This window comes from Cebus imitator, unplaced genomic scaffold, assembly GCF_001604975.1.
Source record: "Cebus imitator isolate Cc_AM_T3 unplaced genomic scaffold, Cebus_imitator-1.0 Scaffold26, whole genome shotgun sequence".
NCBI lineage: Eukaryota > Metazoa > Chordata > Mammalia > Primates > Cebidae > Cebus > Cebus imitator.
Genome location: NW_016107341.1, coordinates 570,262 through 591,871, shown reverse-complemented (window position 1 = coordinate 591,871; position 21,610 = coordinate 570,262). Strand labels below are relative to the sequence as shown.

At 35.6% G+C, this 21,610-nt stretch overlaps 1 protein-coding gene and 1 pseudogene across 2 annotated transcripts in view; one reads left to right on the top strand and one right to left on the bottom strand.

Annotated features, from left to right (window-relative positions):
• The window catches only part of GRM3 (glutamate metabotropic receptor 3), a 219,379-nt gene that overhangs the window by 16,305 nt on the left and 181,464 nt on the right, over positions 1-21,610 (top strand). The gene's annotated exons all lie outside the window — the stretch shown is intronic.
• LOC108300321 lies at positions 50-20,320 on the bottom strand (annotated as a pseudogene).

Genomic DNA, 21,610 nt, shown 5'->3' with positions numbered 1-21,610 from the left:
TGTTGACCTCCTGATATTTTTTTTTAAGTTCAGCTTTTTATTGAACACATTAGAAAAGAGGTTTAGTCAAAATGACAAAGCCCATGTCATCATCAGACACATCAGATTCTTCTTTCTTTGCATCCACTTTCTTCTCCTCAGTTGAAGCAGTGGTAGTGGAGGAGTGGAAGCGGTAGTGGAGGACCTCCTGCTGGTGCAGCACCAGCTGCTGTAGCAGGTCCACAAGCCCCTACATTGCAGATGAGGCTCCCAATGTTGACATTGGCCAGGGTCTTTGCAAACAAGTCAGGACATAAAGGTTCAACATTTACACCAGCTGCTTTAATGAGGGCATGGATCTTATCTTCCATGACAGTCACCTCATCATTGTCATGCAGAATGAAGGCTGAGTAGATACAAGGGAGCTCAAATGGAGGCCATGGTCCAGCCAGTGTGGGGCTGGCACTGCTGGGTCACCAGAGGAAGTGAGGGCCTCACCCCAACGCGGCCTTCACTTCCTTGGAAGGATCAAGCAACTTGGAGGCAGCTGAGGAAAGGGCAACCTCATGATCTTAATTTCAATAGTTTCCTTTACTTAGCCATGTCATTTTTGATTCAGTCATCCAGCAGGTATTAACTGAGTGCACATGGCAAATTCAAGTTTAGTACTACGCTAGGCACTGAGTCGAGAATGCCAAGCAGAAAACTAACAACAAAGAAAAACCAATTCCTGTCCTCAAAGATCTTTCTTTACTATTTTAAAACTTTACATTTGAAGATTAGAAAATGGAGTATAAATGGTATCACAGTCTCTAATCAAATATTTGAGGCTGAAATAAGTCAATAAAAATCTGCAGGAGAATGGACTTCCTTGGTTTCCCCAATACCATGGACAGAGGCCTAAGAATCACCCAAACAAAGTACTTTTTCTATTCTCTTAGTAACTAGATTTGCTTAATGCTTTTTTAAAGAAAAATATGATACAATGTATGATACAATGGTGATTATTTAGGGAATGCACTGGGAATGGTCTATACTTAATATCTTAATACATGTAAAAATGTCTTCGTTTACTTTAACTTAGTACATTTTGGTACATACATCTATTCTTCCCAGGGACTTGTAACTAAGCACTTTTCGTTATGTTGGGCTCTGTGGTAGGTATTGCGAATCTGTCAGTCTGTAGCTAATGGTTCTGTTGTACAGAACTTACAGAAAATAAGCTAGGTATAGTGTTTAACTTATTAATGATCATGTGCTTGGGATTTTTAAAAATTTGCAAAGTACTCAATGGACTGTAGACTTAGAGAATCACATCTTCAATATTCCTTTCCTGAGGTTGGAAAAATGCTGTATAATTATGGAAGCAATGCATTCTTAGATAATTTAAAAAAGAAAAATGTACTCTGAATCAAATGGCACTGGAAAATGTAGACGGGACCAATTCAATTTTTACAGAATAAAAAGTTTTCCTGCCAATGTTGTCCTGAAATTAATTGCAAGATGTGTTTTTAAAATGACTTATCAAAAAACATGAAACCAATCAATAAGCCAAACAAGGCTAGAAACCACCATTAGCTAGTAAATTGATTTACTATCTATTATAATTCCTCCATAAAGCATAATAGGCACTTTCCTTTCACAGTTTAATGTTTCTGTAATTGAGATATAATTCAATTTATTTGCACATCTTATAGAATAATATTTTTTCCCAAAAAGCTACTCATATTTATGGTGAATCTTATAATGAATGGCATTAGAGTTAAGAGAACATGTTAGCTGCAAGCACACAAACTGCCTGTCTTATAAACTATCCACAAAATAACTGCAAATGTCTTAAACAAATTTTATTAAATGCTTTTTATTTTGCTACAAATGGAAAGACAAACTCTCTTATTTCAGGTATTTTTTTAAGTTCAAAAATCACATGCTTTGAAAACACCTTATTACTGGAATTACAAATTATCTTTTAATATTTTCATTATTCCTGCTTGAAAATAAGCATGATATCCTTTTAACCTCTGTACATTTACTCCAAGAAAACCATGCCCTGGTCATTTCTTTGTCACTGAAATCTATAATAACGCCTTAACAATAATGACTGTTGAATGAATAAGAAAAATATGGAAGAAAGAATGAAAAAATAAAGACCTTGGACACAATGAACTCTCAATAAATATTTATTAGATTATAATGAGCAGGGCATATTACCATAGTTCAGTGATAAAGTTTTAATATCCTTCTATATAGTATTTGCCTTTGTATCACCAAGAGGAAATTAATACATTTTAATGATAATAAATTATTTTAATATTTGCTTTCATGTATATCTAAGGTCTGTGTATTTATAAGAGTCTTGTTATTTTAGTCAAGACTCTTGGCTCAAATACTTTTCTCATGTAACCAAATATTTTCATGATATTGCCTGTAGTACATCTCCTTAGTACTTAACTTTTAGAGAGAAATTTCTGAAGCTATTAACTTCATATAAAACACAAACTTCTTTAGTAATTTTTCCAAACATGTTCAACAGTAATTACTTTTCTGTATCTATGTCTTTATCCCTCAGTATATCTAATCCCAAATACCAATGAGATTCATCAAACGTAGCATGGGTTTTTAAAGTGAACTTCTCCATTTAGATTTTTTTTTTTACTATAGCTTCTTATTTCTCTTGTAGTTTTTTCCCCCCAATGAATTAAACAGAAAAAAAAAAAAAAAAAAAAAAAAAAAAAAAAAAAAAAAAAAAAAAAAAAAAAAAAAAAAAAACCTGCCCCAAATTTGAGGCCAGTATAAAGAAATGTATCTTTAGATTTATTTATATATCTTTAGAAATTAATATGAAACTCTTTTTGCAAATCCTCAATGATCTTTTACTAGAAACTCGAAATGTATTTAAAACTACTATCTAGTAGCAGAGACCATTTTACTAGATCTCTTAGGATATACATGAGAACAGAGAATCTCAGGCTGAGCCCTGGGGTACTTCTGCTTATAGTCACACCTAGAAGGTACAATCCAAAGAAACAGTAAATAGTGGCCAATGAGGTAAGGGCCAAGCCAAGAGAAAGTGGTATCATGCAAATGAAGAGAAGAAAGTTTTCCCAGAACAAGGCAGTGGTGAACTGTTCTGATGCTGCTGGAGGGCAAGTTAGATGAGAAAATTGATGATATCAGGCATTTCGAATCTTGAATCCAAAAATGTGATCAATGTGTTTAGCATCTTGTAAGCCGTTGGAAGTTGCTGGGGAATAAGGAGACAAGCTGTTTGGAGGTAACTGAGAAAACTGGATTTGAAGAAGTAGAAATAGTGACTACCAATTTGTGTAGTTTTACACTAATTGTGGCAAGCCAATGGAAGAAAAACATGGGTCAAAAGAGAATCTATAAATATTAAATTCAACTGAATTATATCTTCTAGTTTCTTGGAGATGAGATTGAAGAAATAGTATTGGGGCAGATCAGAAGGCTTTAGATATTGTTAAGAAGTTTGTAAGGTTTTAGGCTGAGAGCAATGGTAAGCCATTTAAGTCCCTGCCCGTGTGAAGCTCGTCATCTCTTGAGGGAGACAGATTAATCATATGTCTCAAAGAAATACTAAGTTGAACTTGTGATACGTGCTAAAATTAAGAAATGATGTTATGGGAACATAAAATAAGGAGTTTGATATCAGAGACATCAGGTTTTCATGGGAAAAATGACAACCAGAGGATGAGTAGAGTTAACTAAGTGAAGAGAGAAAGAAGTCAAGCTGTATTCAGTAGAATGAGCACAGATAATGTGAAAGGAGAGACAATGGCACCTATGAGCAACTGAAAGGTCAATGTGCCTGGAACCTTGAGAACAGTGAGCAGCACTATATTATGTTGAGGGTTGTCGTCATCCAAGAAGAATAGAAAATCATTTTAGTACTTAAAGCAGAAATAAGAGCATCCATATATTTTTTTAAAGACCCTCACTGGAAAGTGGAGAATGATGGGGTTGAGGGGTCAGAATGGAATAGGTAGACCAGTTTTGGGATTTTTTTGGTATTGTCTACAAAGGATGGTAGCTTAATATTTGCAAGCATTAAAGTGATAACAGGTGTAAAGAAAATTTTAATAGTTAAAAATTGCAAGGACTTGGTAGTATAAGGGTTAGGAATATTAGATATCATCTTGATATGTATACAATTGTTCAAGACATATATAATGAATCGATTGAGCACTCAATAAAAAGCATTTATTTTGAGTGCATACTATGATGTCAATATATCCTTCCTTTTAGGGAAAGCTCAAAATCATTTATGTGTTAGAAGTAAAGATCAGATTCTAGACATTGTTTATGTCAATTGTTTTTCACACGCTAAGGAAAACAAGCCAGTGTTGATGAATATCTATTGTGTCCTAGGGATTTTGGAACAAAGAGTCCATTCAGAAGTTACACTATGCTCATCCAAAAGAGATGACAAAATTCTCTCTACCCAGTACAGCTTGCACAACTTTGGTGCAAGCAGATGATGGTTACACTTGGCTGAGAAGCCCACAGAGGCTGATTTACAAACACAACTGCAACATGCAGCTACATACCCACCTCCTCTTGACACCTGTGTGCTAGTAAACCCAAAGTCATACATATCATTAATTTCACTCTTAATTAAACCTTCTAGGTCTAACAAGGTAGTGACAACCTTAACCTTGGGAAGTTCTGGTCAGCATTATTCAAACACCAATGAGAAGATTGCTTTTAAAATATTCCAAAAATGAGCTTTCTTACTTCTTTTCCTCAACTCTGAGAAGGATAACTAAGATAAATTTTAGTCTTGCAATATAATAATTTTGTTCTAGCTATCATTATTGATTTTAGTAGCTGTGAAAGTCTGCTTAGAGAGATAGTTTTTATTAGTCAAACTATTACCTGCTACATGAAGAAATCTATTCTTTAATTCCATTTTATTCCACTATTACCAAATTGAATATATTTGAGAAAGAAAATGAGGTAAAGTAGATGAACATCACACGTGCTCTGAGAGAACGTGCCATGAATCCCAGTTCTATCACTTATAAGCTATACTATCCTGGAAGTAGTATTACATTTCTCCAAACTTCAGTATACTATCTACCTCACAATGTTGCTTACATGAAAATATAAGTATAAAAATATATTTGTAATATGAAATATAAAAGTGCTGACTAGGCTCTGGCACTTGATAGGTGCTCATTAAATATAAGCTGAATTCTGCCAATGCTAAATCAAATCTGCACCTAGAGTAATATCCACTGGCATAAATTTCTTTTTCTTTGCTCTAATAGTAATAATATCCTGCTATCAATCCTACTAATTCAACTCTTTCATAATCCCATGTGGATATTAATTAAAATACATCCATTAATCAAATGCTTTCTACTTGTTTTTATGGAATTTTCCTTATACATCCTGCTAAGCATAACATAGTCTTCTCTATAAACCATATGTTATACTTCTTCTGCTTATGAAGATTCTATGTGTGATCTGAAATTAAGAAAATTAGAATTTCATATAAATTATCATGTGTTATAAGGAAGCCAAATAATGCAGAAAATTTCCTGGCTTCTTTCATCCTGAACTGCTGTAGCTTTAATAACTTCTGCACTGCAGTGATTATGAAACTAAAGCATATTTTTAAATGTTAACTCAGAGTGTCAGACGTTTACTTATATTAGGCAAAATCTTTGGAAGAACAAGTTTTAGGACTACACAATAATGTGGGCTGTTAGAGACATTTTCTGTCATTCGCATTTTGTGAATATTCTTACCCTCTAATCATTTTTATCTAAATTATATTGTAATCTTAACTTTCTGAGAGTCAAGAGTTAGAAATAAGATGCTAATCTTAATTACAGGAACAAGTTGAAATGTATCTTTTAAAAAGCATGAACTAATGAAAGTCAAATAGTCCTTTAGAGGTTTTGAACTTCACTTAATAAGCAGAAGAATCTAGGATAAAATTTTGGGAATAATGCATTTTATAGAGGAAAAGGATGTTGTATCGTGTATCACTACAGAAAATGACCTGATTAGCTTCCTTCTTCTCAATATTAACTTCAGAAAATGGCTTACTCATAGAAGCAAATGGAATGATACTTTGAGAAACCATGTTGCTTTTTTTTTTTTAACAGCCAAAAACTTGATTTCATTTACAAAGCATCACCTTTTTCAGGATTAACACACTTAACCTTAAAGGTAAAATAGTCTTTTAGAGCTAATATGCAAAATCATGAATATGCTTATAGTATTTTGTCAACTAAAACTTGAGTGAAGTTATGTAAAGGATTTTATATTTAAAAGTAGATATCCCTCTCTGGAAGTTACATGAAACAGAACTTGATCTTTTAAAGCCAGATGTTTTTTGTTATTGTTTATTTGTTTTCATTATTCAGATTCTCAAAATAGCTCTTCAAGTTTCAGAATCCTTTTCTCTAATGAATTGTAAGAGCCAAACTAGCTATTTTTTTAATGAGAAAATTGGCTTATGAAGCACATCTTACTAAAAAGATAGATTGAGGCACTGATGAACTTAATGATATTTTGTTTGGGCAAATTAGGAAACTAATTCAGAGACGCAGACCCCATTGAGCATGCTGTTACCTATTCTCATTACTTCTGTTTATCCCATATGGATACCTGTTCCTGGCAAGTTATCCAGTTAGTGAATTTCTTGCCAAAATTTACATCAGATATTTTGTTGTATAACTTAACTACCCAGAATAAATCTTTGACGCTAAGGTTGTCATAGGCGACTATGAAATAATATAAGTAGGAACATTTATATAAAGCATATTTCTTTCTGGAAGTTTGATCTCATTTTCAAGCTCAGTACCTCTGACAGGAAGGAGGCAGCAGGAAGCAACTTATCAAATCAAAGACTTGTGGATCTTCTCTATTGCAAATGTCAAAATCCCTGAAAATTATTTTGTAAAATGACTGATGTTCTACATATACCAGGTAACTAACAATGCAGTACTTGCACATCTGACCTAAATAGTATGTTGCCTGACTGGCCCAGATTGTTACAGAATTAAGGGCATAGAATAGTGGATGATTCAATTAGGTCCCTGAAGCAGAGAGGGGAAATACCTGTGGTTTAAGATACATGATATTATATATTGATTGCTTTGCTTTTAGTTAAGAAATACCAGTGTAAATCACAGTAAGAATCTCAATTTATCCTTTAGGATTGTTTTTTAGCTCTGAATTTTTCTGATTTTATCAAGTAGAGTTAGGCTATTGCAATAAACACTAAGCAGAGCTTTTACTCATATTATCTATGTGACTAAGTTTTCAACATAGCCACAGCATCATATTCCAGCCACTCTTGGGAGGAGTGGAGGCTCACACTGCATTATTTTGCTCTCAAGATATTCCCTGGAGTGGGGATGGGCAGCAGAGGTAAGACTGAGTATGCCCCAGCAATGGGCTACCAGTCATTTTTGTGCATTGGCCCCAATCTTTTCTATTAGTCACCTCTGCCCAGGCCCAACCTCCAGGAAATTTTGAAGAACCTCTTCCACTCCTCTAATGGTGTACTCTTGAGAAACGCTGGCTGCTGCACAAAGGCACAAAATCCTCTAACACCCACTGGCATTTCTTTTGGGTTTCAAGCCAATACAATTACCTACCAAGCCTTCTAGTCACTTTCACCCACTCAATGAACAGAAGGCTCTTTAAGCAGACACTGGAGGGAGCCAAACCGTTAACTTGAAGGGAAATTTTGGGTAGCTAATCAAAGCTCTCTCCCGCTCTACTACCTACCCACTTCCACCACCCCCAGCTGTCTCCTGCAAGTCTGACCCTATTTGGTGGGAAACTTTTGTCCAGTTCATGGATACAAATTAAAAGTGATTTCATTAGATTCTTAACTCAGGTCTGCCTAATCTTGTTGTTGCTCTGTTTTTGTGTGTCTTCATTATTTCAACTGTCACCTTGCTAGTAACCATAGCGTGTTATAATATACTGTTTCAGATGTTCTCCTTAGCCTGCTGTGCTTCCTTAGGATTCTTATGGTTTCCGAAGAACAGTTGAAATGTCAAAATATTTTTTATTATTATTTAGGCCATCATTTATGAACAAATTTAGGTAATCAAGTCTATTCACATGAAAATGTACATACATTCACTCACTTGCAGGCTAAATAACTACTAAGAAAATAATTCTTCTTTCATTCACAGTGGCTTTAAATGGTTTAAATTAATTCTAACCACCCCCTTTCTCTATCCCATTGGATTGATTTAACACCCTTTGATGGTGTTGTTTGGGCTTTTCTCTCACATGCTAATGAGGCATTCTCTTCAGCTACCACAACTTCATGTAATCCTTGGGCAATTCTCACACTTTCTAATGACCCCTTCTTTAGAGATCCGGGAAACTTGAAGAGGAGAAGAGGGAAGTGAGTTACTGCCTAATATACACTTACCCTGAAAATATATTCTGAAAATGGAATTGTAGCTGACTTATCCTACCCTGGAAGAGTAACTGTACTGAGGAGGAGACTCATACAGACTGCCTACTCAACCAAAAGCAAACTACCGTTGTTTTCCCAGCAGCTTGGCTGATCATCAGGTGGTGATTTTAGAAGCAGAAGGAAGTCTATCTTCTGGGAGCCTTGCTTTATCCTTAGATTTCCCTTGAGCATGAAATTTACAAATGTCCAGAGAATAAGCTCCTGTTAGGGTTTGCTTTCTCATAACTCTGGGTGAAAAGCCTGGATTAAGATAGTCAAAAGGAGAAATAAAGGGAAAGTTCCTGCCTTCTATCCCAAGATAATAAGTATTTCTCCATGGAGTCTTGTAAGACTCAAGACTGGCTGGTGACCATGTCTTCCTAAGCAACCTACAGAAAATAACCAGATGGAACCTGTAATCAAATCAAAGCCCAAGGTGAATGTGCTAAAACAGTGGTTCTCTACATTGGCTGCACGTAACATTACATTTAAAAACTTTCCATGCCGACACCCCACCCCACTCCCACACAATCAGAATTACTAGGGCTGGGGCCCCGTCATCAGTATTTTTCAAATCTTCTCACATGATTCCAGGAGATGGCCAATTGAGAAACACCACACTAAGAACTAGGAAAAGAGGTGTTAAAAACTCTGAAACACAAAGCCTCTGCTATCAAGAGTGCATCTGTTCAGCAATGTCCATAATCATGATTGTTTTCTGTAACAAGATTTTAGCCAGATTTGACTAGAAAGTCTTCACATTTGTCTACTTGTCACACAGTACTGTTTTTTAATGTCTTCTTCTATCTCATGAGTAGATCATTTTAAGACTTAGCTGTGTATTCCTGTCTTCATTGTAGGCATGAGCATTATTTCGTTTTCCAAAAGTGCAGCCATAATTGGTAGCAACACTGAATGTGAAAATAATAACGGACATTTCTCAACAACTGTTTTATCTATTTTGCTCCATTCCCAGTCGTTCTCTTCTGTCTAAAAACATGCCCAATATTTTAATTGTATCAAAAAAATCTTCCAAAGACTCCATCTTCCTTCAAATCACTGCTCTCTTACCTTTGTGATTAAACTTCATGTAAGAACATAATATACTTAGCCTCTCAATGTAGTATCTCAACTTAGTCTCACAATCTATTTACTCCTTTTCTCTCTGCAGTTTCATTTCTGTTCCTACCACACTACTAAATATTTTCCGAGTCCTAGATCAGTAACACATTCCAAATCTAGTGATCACCAAATCCAACAACTTCTCCTCACTTCTCAGACATTTGAAACATAGCTCTAAATATTTCAAACCTTCTTCTAAAGCACCCTCATTACCCTGGTTTGTTTTCTATCACTGTGTCATCTTTTCCTAATGCTGTTTCCTTAATGTAAGTATTTTACAATGTTCTTTTGTCAGCTCTCTTTCCTTTTGATACCAAGATATTTTAAACTAAGGCCTACAAAATTTTGTGCCTGTGTGTTTGCACATTTTTCTGGCACGGAAATGCACAGCTTTCATCATATTCACAAAAGAGTTCATAACTCAGATAGGATAAAGAACTCATGATAAACTCAATCAGAAATGTTCCCTGCTTCTGTAGCTACATCTATCAACATCTAAGCAGGTAACTGGTAGTGCTCTGCCTCTAATCTTCTTCCCAAATTCCAAGTTCACATTTCCAAACACCTGTCAGGAAATTTCTTATGTCTTTTAATGGACTCTCATTTTCTCATACATCCAGGAACATGACCTTGGAAAGCCAAAAGAATTTCTGCCTGCACATCTTGAGTCAGCAAATCCAACTGGTTCCATTTCCAAATGGCATCTTGAATCCACTCCTCTTCTTAATCCCCACATTTACCATCTTGCTTCAGAACTTGATTTCCTCTTAACTGTTGTATTACTAGAATTTCTAACTTGACTGATTTCCCTTTGTCTTTTTCATCTTAATCATGTTGTACACATCAATCAGATCCATCTTTCTTGGCTTCCACTCTAATTTTGTTTTTCCCCTGCTTAAAACCTTCATAGTTGCCAATTTATTATTCAGGCTTTTAAGCTCCTCACTGGGTGGCTCTAATTTACATTTTCATGCTCAGCTTCTAATTTCCTTACTCATTCTCTCTAAACTGTAAGCTGCACAACTCTCCATTCTCAGAAGATACACTGTATTTTCTTGACCTTTAGATGTTCTTTATATTACACCCAAGACAAGGTACACTCTCTCCCATCAATTCCTTCAAAAATCCTGCTTATCCTTGAAGGTTTATTTCAAATGTGGCTTTCATAAAATATGTTCAAACTACTAACTGAAATATGAAATACTTTATTTATTTTGGAGACAGTCTTGCTCTGTCTCCCAGGCTGGAATGCAATGGCACGATCTCCGCTCACTACAACCTCTGCCTCCTGGGTTCAAATGATTCTCTTGCCTCAGCCTTCTGAGCAGCTGGCACTACAGATGCCTGCCACTACACCCACCTAATTTTTATATTTTTAGTAGATACGCAGCTTCACCATGTTGGTCAGGCTGGTCTTGAAATTCTGACATCAAGTGATCTGCCTGCCTCGGCCTCCCAAAGTGCTGGGATTGCAGGCATGAGCCACTGCACCTAGCCATCCTTTTATTTCTTGACCAAAAAGAAATTCTAAAACCTACTCATTTTTAAAAACTCAAATCTAATGTCACCTAATCCAAGATATGATATTTGCGTTCCCAATTTTATAGATGTGGCCTTGCATACATTTCTGCAACCATTTTAAGAGCACCTACTCACCTCAGTGTATGGGAAATATGTATTTCCATCTATGACTCTAATATGGCTTGGATGTTTGTCCCTTCTATCAGATTTTCAATATTCAAGGGTAAATAACTATTCTCTTTCATTTCTTATGCCCTAAAGTTAGCACAGTATCTAGCCCATAGTAAAAGCACAACATCAAATGTCTCTCAATGATTTTATTTACCAAATTCTGTGCCCATATTTTGTTTCCAATAAAATGCATATGGATTCCCAACAAGCAACTCATGAGTAGGCTCTATCTTACTCACCACATGTCTATTAATATCTACTGGAATGAATTATTTAAAGTTATTTGAGAAAATTTAGGGTGTGTCAACATTGGGAATTGCTTTAATCTAGAGGTCTGACTGCAACCTCCAGTTCTTTTGATTATCTCACTTTCTGGTTCCGATGTCAAGTGCTCATCAGCTGGACATTCCAACCCTTGATTCAGTTCTCTCAGATAATTAGTCCTGCTTTTACCTCACTTCATTTGAATCTTTGCTCAATGTAAATTTTATCCTTAATTATCTGAACCATTCTTCTACTGGAACCCTTAATTCCCCAGTCTCCTTGTCCATTCACTGACCTTAACATTCAAAAGGTCCACTGGACATTCAATCAGTGTAGCACTACTGGAAACCAACCACCCACAAAAAAAGCCACATTATTCTTTATTAAACAGGTTCAATTGAAAAGAAACAAACTATAATTTTCCTGTTGCTGCCGTATCTCTGGGGGTTTTATTTTTATTGCTGCTTTTACTGTTTTGTTTTTTTCTACTCCTGGATAAAAACTCAGCCAGGTCACATAAATTAATCAATCTTAGGTCATAAAAAGTCTACTCCATTCTAAACAGTATCCAGTCTAGTCTAGTGTGAAATCAGTGAGGCAAATATAAAGGTTTTTCTGGGTTTTTTTGGTTTTGTTTTTTGTTTTTCCCTAGCTCAGGACTATTGACTCTTAGGAGGCCTATAGTGGAAAAGGGATTAAAACTAGCATTTTTTTCTTTTCCTACTTTGCCTTCTCCCCTATTCCATAGGTACTGCCTTTGCCCCTTCACAGTTGGGGAAAGGTAGGGAATATTGAGAAAAGAGATAAATGGGTAATAAAAGTCCATCTTGACAGGCACAGTTGTGACCTTCCATCACTTCCTTCTATACATAATATATATCCAAAGGTGACCTATGGGGCAGGTTTATATTGTCTGCTTGCCTAGCTTTTCCTCTCTTTGCAATAAGGACATGTATAGCTTTCTAGATATAGTAGTGCCTTTCCTCCAGATGCCACCTCATCTCAAGTGATTTCCTGAGGCGGTTTTTTTTTTTTTTTTTTNTAACTAATATTTGCCACATGACTACACAGTGCTAGGCAGAGGGCTAAGTACTTTGCACACCTTACCTCACTTAGCCCTCACCACAAGGTCTGAGGGGGACACAGTCATTAATGTGGATGACCAGATCACTAGCAGCTGAAGAGAAACTCACTATTTTGAGCATTTCATGAAATAAATTGCACCGCACAAGCATTTACTCATTTTTGAAACTTTTTTTTTTTTTTTCCAGAGTCTAAATTTAAATTTCCCAAAGTACAAGATGAATCACATTAGTTGTATATCAAACCTGTATCAAAGATAACGTTTCCCCATTATGTTTAAATTTAGAATCTGTCAGAAGCATTTCCATTCAAGTTTGTTTTAATAACTTCTGCATTAGGCATACAACAGACCAAGATGTTGTTTTCAAAACTACTGGTTATCATTTCTACTAATTATATTGCAAAAAAAAAATATATTGCATCCAAAGCATCCTATTGCCTTATTGTTTTGTCAGCTCCAGCCAGACCCTTAACTTTTAACCATGGCGTCTAAACTTTAGAAGACTCATGTCAAGTTTTCCAGATAGTTTTCACAAATGCTTTTCTCTGACTTAGATAAAAATGCACAAAAGCCTCCCCTCCCCTCTCTATAGTTATGCAGAGAGTGGTGAACACATAGAACAATGCTCTCCAACAGACTACCTCTTATTCAGTGTCTTTTAGATCAATATTGACTCTTCTCTATACCCAAAAAAGGTGGTGAACTAAGGGTTGCAAAATAATCTCGCAGTCTTTCAGTATGTCTTGCATAGATAAGCTGTTCTCTATGGGACTGTTACCAGGTTTAGGGGTCCAGGCAATCTGAAACAGAAAGATTCCCCAAGTGTATGTATCATATTTCCATATTGGTATCACTTACATCAAAGGCATGACTGAGCACTCAGCGCAATCCATCCATTCCCTTATTGTCCTCGCTTACTTTGTCCCTCATTCTCCCCTTATAGCCAAAACCTTTCCTCTCTACTCATCCTTACTTGTGGGGGAAGTAAGCGTAGCAAGCAATCTTTCCTCCTATTACTTCAACGGAAAACTAGAACTATCAAGAATGATTCCTCTCAATTATCCAAACGTCTATCCACTTCAAAACTCACTAAAACACCCATTCTTTCCTCCCCTCGGTAACACCCATTCTTTTCTTCGCACCAGTATCAGAGAATGCAGTTTTCTATCTCATGACAGAAACCAAGCCTTCTATCTACATTTTCAAGTTTCTCTCACTACCTCTCTGGTTTCCTTTGTATCTTCCTAGAATATCCTGTTTATGCCATCTGCTGCCAAGTTGCTTCCTCACCTGGACATCTCAGACAATTCAAACTGGATGTCCCAAACTGAATCCATTCTGCCTCCAAATATGCTCCTCCTCAGTGTGTCAGCACCACCCTCACCCCTGGTTGCCCAAACAAGAAACATGGGAATCAATACTGACTCCTTCCTCTATTTCCATATTTAATCATTCTCTAAGTCCAAAAAATTTTTGACTCCTACTATTTTTATATCTTTTGCCTCCTACCCACATATACGTGCCCTAAACTAGACCTTCACAACTTCTAACCTAGTCGACTATAGCAAGCTCCTAACTTACCTGCCTGCACTAAAGTCCTGTTCCCATCTAAAACCAGTATGTGGATTACCTACTGTTGTTTAACACATTGCACCAAAATGTAGCCATTTAAAACAAGCATTTATTAGTCTTTCTCATAGTTTCTGATGGTCAGGAATCCAGCCATAGCTTAGCTGGGTGACACTGGCTTAGTTCTCTCCAGAAATCGCAGTCCGGCTGTTGGCTTGCTCTGATGTCATTTGGAGGCTTGACTAGGACCAAAAGATCCACCCTCATGTGGTTGATGTTTACCTCATGCGGTTGGGTTGTTGGTAGATGGCCTCCATTCTGTCCACATGGGCCTCTCTACAAGTCTTTCTGAGGGTCCTTACATAGCAACTGTCTCTCCCAGAGCCAGCAATCCAAGAAAAAGAGAAGAAAGAGGAAGCCACATGACTTCTGTGATCTAGTTTCTGAAGTTATACACCATCACTTCATTTCATTCTCTTTGTTAAAAGTGAGTCATTAGCCCACATTCAAGGGGAGGGCAATTAGACTCTACCTTCTAAGAGAAGGAGTATCAAAGAACTTGCAAATAGATTAAAATCACCACAGGCACTACTATCTTTCACAACTTTCAGAAAAAATCTATTAAAGCTACATATCTATGAATGCCATCTCACTTAATAAACACCTAAAAGATGTCTCCCATTATCCACAGCTATAGTCAACGTTTCTTTACATAGCTTACAAGATTCAGTAATCTGATCCCTAGGTATGTTCACAACTTTAAGTCCTCATCACTCCTTATTCATACATGATTTTCTAAAATGCTAAACTGCTAATTATTCACTATATATTACTGTTTCTTGACCCTAAGATTTTTCTCAGACCTACACTTTCTGCATAGAATTTCTTGCTCTCTGAGTGGCTAAATTATATTCATCTATTAAATCCCAATGCATTTATCACCTTTGCTTAACAAGATTTCTCAGGATTATGACTCCTACCCCTAGGCCAAGGACTTATCTTTTCCTTGCTTCCTAATATATCTTTACAATAACTTTTCTACTGTGCATATTCTTTATTTTCTATTGTGCATTTCTCTTTATACAAATAGGCTATAAGCTCACTGAGGGAAACATATTATTCATTTTGTATCCTTATATAAGTTAGTATAAAACTAGTTGCTATAATAGACAGTGCCCCAAATCAAATTTTTTCTACATTTTGATTACGTATTTTATGTTTAGGGCTTCTTGGAGAACTACTAGTATAATTAAGGTGGCCTGAGAGTTGCCAGATACACTTTAGTTCCTTCTGGAAAGATACCACCATTTTCAAGTAGGATTTATAGACCCAGGACATCCTTCAGAGCAGGTCAGAAGTGATATGCTATGCTTAGCTGTAAGTCTTTAAGAAAAACACCACATCCCTGCTTCCAAAGTATTCTGTGTCTGTTTTAGTTGGAAGCTTCAAGACAGCCAGAAATTAAAACTCAAGCAATCCTAGCCTGAGAACCAGCAAACAAAATCCAAGTATGGACAGAGCTAATAACCTACCAGTTGTCTTTAAAAAGTAACACTAACACAGAGAATAAAGCTCCCAGTTCTATAGCCAGATCTGGACTTAACATGTTCTTGGCAAGCTTGCAAATAGGGTTAGGAATGAAGGTGAACTACTGAAATCAATGCTCTGAAACCATTATCCTAAAGAATTATACTTCAAGTAGCATCCTGATGTGATTGATCTCTAGTCAAATTTGCCTTCTCCATTTTCTAGGCAAAGTCTTAAATCCAAAGCAAAAATGAAGAAACCAAAATTATTCTTGCTAAAAGAAGCATTGCATGTATTTTAAAATTTTCCATAGATTCAAATGTCTCAGAATTTTTTTCTCTGAAATATGTTCAAGAAATAAAAATACCAAAAATAATTCACAGTGTAGACTTTTTAAAGTGAGATTTAAGTTCTCAATAATTTAAAAACTATCTTTATTCTGTTAATTCTTTCAGCAATGGGAAAGACGTAAGAGATAGGTGGTAAGAAACCTAAGCAATAACAATAAATAAAGAAATAAATACCAAAAGAAGGAAATGATGGTACTCCTCAGCGTATTGTCCCATTAGGGGAAAAAAACAAAAACAAAAATACTCTTAAGCCTTAGGCTTTTTTTCCCTTAAGCTAAAGCTCTTAGCAGAAGCTACATGAATTTCATCAATATGTTTATATAATTCCAAGCCAAGAAATTCTATAAAGATTACCAAAGTATTTGATGTAGCTTCTGGCAAGGGATGAAGTACATCTCACAAGAACCTACAGAAAAATATCTGTTAGAAGAGTTACTGATCTGCTCAAGAAGATTTTGGATTAAAATTGGAAGAAGACAGAAATATCTCAATAAAAGTATAAGACTGAATACCATGAAAACCAATACATATACTAACAAAAAATAAATAACAAGAGGAAACACCAAGTAATTCTCTGTAGAAAAGCAGCAGGATATGGGGACTGTGAAAAATACATTCTCAAATTAATATACAAAAGACAGAATAAATCTAACAGACATAATAAACTGTGTTTTAAGACAGATATAATCTCATAAGTATATTCTAATTTTAATGGTATAATCAGTGACTAAAATATGTAAAATTTATGTTAAAAAATTAAACTGGGCCTGACATTTGCCTCTCTTTTAAGAAGATGCAAATAATCACTAAAAATCATAAACACGACTACAGCCAATTTATTTGGTGGAAGAGTAGCAAAATTTGGGAGGGTAAGCATAAAGGAAAAGAAGCAGAAATACTGTAGGAAGTTGGGCAATAATGTAGGCCATATATGTAGATGAAGTATATGAATAAAACTTTTCCAACAGATCCTCAAACAGAGGTAGGGTAAAGTAATAGTACTTAACCATCTTTTCATCTGCTATTACAGAAATTTCTTTTGGCCAAATTAGAGGATTTAATACAGTCATGCTTTGATTTTGGTTATTCTTACTCTTTCTCCAGTTTAGTCCTTTATAGCAGTAGGTACCAAGACCTTAAATCTGCATTCTAAGCCTCATATAGTTTTTAAGCCAATCTTAATTGAGATACATCATGTATATTAAATACAAACCCACCAGTAGCCTGAAGTCCAGTGTTGGTATAACTGGTTGGAGCCCTAGGCATCTACCTGTATTATTCTCCTTGAGTCTTTCCTCACCAGTCCATTCTGCATTTTCTTATTTATATGACTTGACTTCCACTTAATTTCCATTTATCACTAAAGGCCCTAATTAGAACAAGATTCCTAGCTTAAGCGCTAATCCACTTGGCACCTTGACACCTTTTAAAAAATGTCTCTTGTGAGAAGTAATTCCAGAACTCTAGATTTCCTGTTGCCAGTTGATGCCCTGCCTAAGTCTAATAAGCTAATCAGAACCACACTACTCTCCTCACCATCATCTTCTGGAGACCCTGTTCCCATCATCTGACCAAACCATGTTTTCTACTTCCAGATTTCTCTTTGACCTGCTGACCTTCTGCTGAGGTCAAGCATATTTTATCACCAAATCTGTACAAGACATGTCACTGTGCTATTAATTTGTTCTTTTAGAAGCCCACAGAAAAGTATCATTTATCATAAAAGAAAATTAAGGTATCATAAAAGAAAATTAAGATCTTTATGAATTCTAAAACTTTATTATTTTCAATTTTCAGTCTGGCTAAGAAGGAAGAGCTTATGAAACTGATATTTGTCTTGGGAAAAGGTAAATATGCTCACCTAGCAAGATAAATATAAACTAGCAAAGATTTCTAACAATTCAAAAAATAGGAAGCAGACTTTTTTTTAGATGGAATAAACATGGCCCACAAACAATGAGAAACTAAGATTAAAGTATGGCTAATGATCGTAAGAGAAAGAATAAGTAAATTATTGGAGCTGGTTAGAGAACCATCTGATAAGGAGATTTGAAGCATAGGACTATTCAACACAATTTTACTTGTAACAGCAAAAAAATTAGAAGAACCTAAATTTCCCAAAACGGAAATTAGTAAATAAAATGTAATAAAATATTTTGAAATAATGAAAATTTGTTGTATAAAAATAATGCACGTCATGGGAAAATATCTTACAAAGTAAAACTTCAGGATAGAAATACGAATATGGTTCTAACTTTAAAAATATACCTGCATAAATATGAAGTATATTAGACTATGAATAGTTATTTCTAAGTGATGGAATTAATTTTTATTTTTATACTCTGATCTCTGGCTTTCAAATTTTCTTTAGTAAATATATCTTTTATAAACAGAAATAAAAATGAGAAGTCATCTACAAAAGACAGACAAAGGAGCACACAACTATGACTGTCAGAACTGCAAAAGTAAGAACTCAGGATTATGAGTAATGCTAAGAAAGATGAAAATAATTTTTAAAGTTATGTTTAACACAAGAAGAAAGGAATGGGCTAACCCCCATTCCTCCAAGTAGGAAAAAGTCATGTTAACACTGCCTCTCTTTTTCTGTCAAAGCAAATCATCACTTTGGAAGTAGAATACATGGCTGAGGGTGATTCCAGGGTGTTTAAGAGTATCATAAAGGAGCACATAATTAGGTTAAATGAATATATGTCGCTAAGCCCAAGGGATTTATATGCCAGTGTCTGGAAGGAATTTACAGATAATAATCATGGCATTTCAAACATGATACCTGAAAATCATAGCAATTAGGAGAGGTGAGAAAAACCTGCACATGGACAAAAACCTATGCACTTTTCCAAAAGGACATAGAGATGTGTTAGTACCATTAGAATGTACTGTTCTCAACACTATTTCAAGAATAGTGTTTTAAGGAAATTTTGGCTGCTTAGAAGGTAATATGGAGCTCTTGAGTCACCATATTTGCAGCGTAAGGCATTTCAGCTTTCATGATAAGGTAAGTAGTTAGATCAATATTTTTTCCAAGGTGAAAAGGCTATGGTACATGGTTTTTAAGCTTCTTTCTAATTCTGAAATTTTGTGATAAGCAAAGGTTTTAGTGATTTCACATAGCTTTTGGAAAAATATTATCACTGTGGGCAAGATGGACTGTGTAGATTGGTGAATAATAGGTTAGAAATATAGATTAATAGCTAGGTAAATGGTCCATATCATATTGATTAATATGTCATGTAAGCCTTGATTCATCTTTCTCTCTGCAGTGATTTGCCATGGAGTTGTAATCTCTGGTCTGATCATCTTATTAGTGATCAGGATAATGAATACATAGGTGACAGGCATATCATATCTGTAGATGTGATGAATCTGTAGAAGAAAAGATTTAAATAAATGAATTTGGATTATAAAAGATTTTGATAAGTTGTTACGTGATAAGACTAACTAAATATACATGCACAAATATATTTTGATTAAATGTAAAGAACTACACTTTTAAAAGGAATGTTTGAAAAATACAGGCTGAAGAAGCCACCTTGTTAGCATTTCCCATGGGGGGAAAAAGACCTATTAATTTTCATTATCTGTTAGTTCAACAGAGCTAAAATCATGCTAGGTGATCACACTGAGTTATTCAGAGGAATTGAGGATAAAGGGGAATTAGCTACTTAGCCTAATCCTACTACACTAACATGGGCAAATAAAATTAAACACAGCAAACAGCCAATATTTTGCAAAGGAAGAGATATTTCTTTATTACGTACCTCAGACCAGGAAGAAAATAGGAGTAATTTCATTGGCCTCTGCTGCCCAACCCCCATTCCTATCCTTATTCTTCCTTGTTCCCTCACTCATCCCCCAATCATCTCCATCAAAAATGGAGTCTTTTCCCTGGGTCGTCTTTGCCCACTGCCCATACTTTATTGGGTCATTACTCCCAAAACCCGCCCGGGAAGGTTAGTTACCTAAAAATAGGAATCAAAGCATTTCAGTGGCTAGATCAGGATACCCAGTACAGACAAATTTATCTCTAATTTGTTCACTCACAGCCATGCATTTAAATCAAAATACATCCAGCATGACTTTTGTTTTCTTTCCTGTTATCAACAAAATAAGACAAGCACAATATTCTTTAGGAAATTCTCTATATTCCAACTGGGAAAATAAATCAAAATATAACCTTGGCCTTCACTAACCGAAATCAAGAGTGCAGAGCAAGGAAAGCAGCGGGCCGTCCGATTGTCGTTTGCAGTGCCCCATAGCTTTGCTAGAGCGTGCGGAGAAATTCAGCCTGTCACAATGCAAATGAAGTTCTAGAAATGAGCAATCAAGATAAAGCACATAGGAACCACAAAGCAGGAGGATTACTGAGGGACCATTGGTATTTTGAAAGAAAATACTTAAGAGGACTGCTTAAATTGGAATGACATATTTTAAGACTCTCATCATGTGTATTTGTTATTGGCTTTAGTCACAGTATTTCCTAAAGTGTTAATTTGTGTTAAAGAACAAAACTTATGGGAAAGTTCTGAAGAACACTTTAAGGAAATACACATACTTTAATAAAACTCCAATTTCTAAGATTTTGTCTTGCAGACGGTGAGACAACTAACAGGACTACCTCTGTCTTCCTAGGTTTCACCTTACCCTCAAAGTTCTTTACTATCAGTTGCCAGCTGCCTCTACTATGCAAGTATTGGGTTTTTTTCTTACCATTTTAACAAATCTCACTTTAATGTATAATATTGGACAAAATATTTTGTTCTTAGTACGCTGTATCATAATTTAGGCAAATTAAAACTTTCAATAAGATTTTATTAAATACTAAATGATTGCAAAGAAGAATGACCCCAGGCAGTGTAAGAGCTATATAAATAAGAAGCCCAAGGTTCTGGGCTCACATAGCTGACCTGTTCTCAGAGCTTCCAGCCCCTTCCCATCTCACATGCTCTCAAATATTAGCTACACTTTAGCCACCAAGGACAAACACAATTTCATAGGTACCTCTTTTTGACCCCTCACAAGTCCTCAATCCTGGCCTTCCCATATGTAATGTGCCATTCCCCTTGGCTGTCCAAATCAAGAGAAACTAAGTTCTTTCTCCTCCTCAGCTACAATCTCTCTTCCTACTCCCTGGCCCAATTCACAATATGGTTCAATGTTCAACTGCACATTAAAGCAGCACAATCATCACAGCATTTCCATAGCAGCAGTAGCAACACACTCACACAGTAAACAGGATGATTTTTCTTCTCACAATATTTTCAAACATACGATAAGAATGTCTACTATCACTCCCTTTATTTAAACTTGTGCTTTAAGTCCTGGCCAGCACGATAGATAAGGAAAATAAATAGGAAAAAAAAACAAAGTTTTCAAACAATTAGAGCTGTTACAAAACTGATACAGCAATTACATCAGTGGAGTTTTTCAACATAAATGATGAAATCCACAATTCAGTGTCTTGGGGGGATCTCCACACTGGCCAATGGGGTTGAGCCAACTAGGTTAATTTTAATATGCCACCAGTTTCTAAGGTAAAAACATACT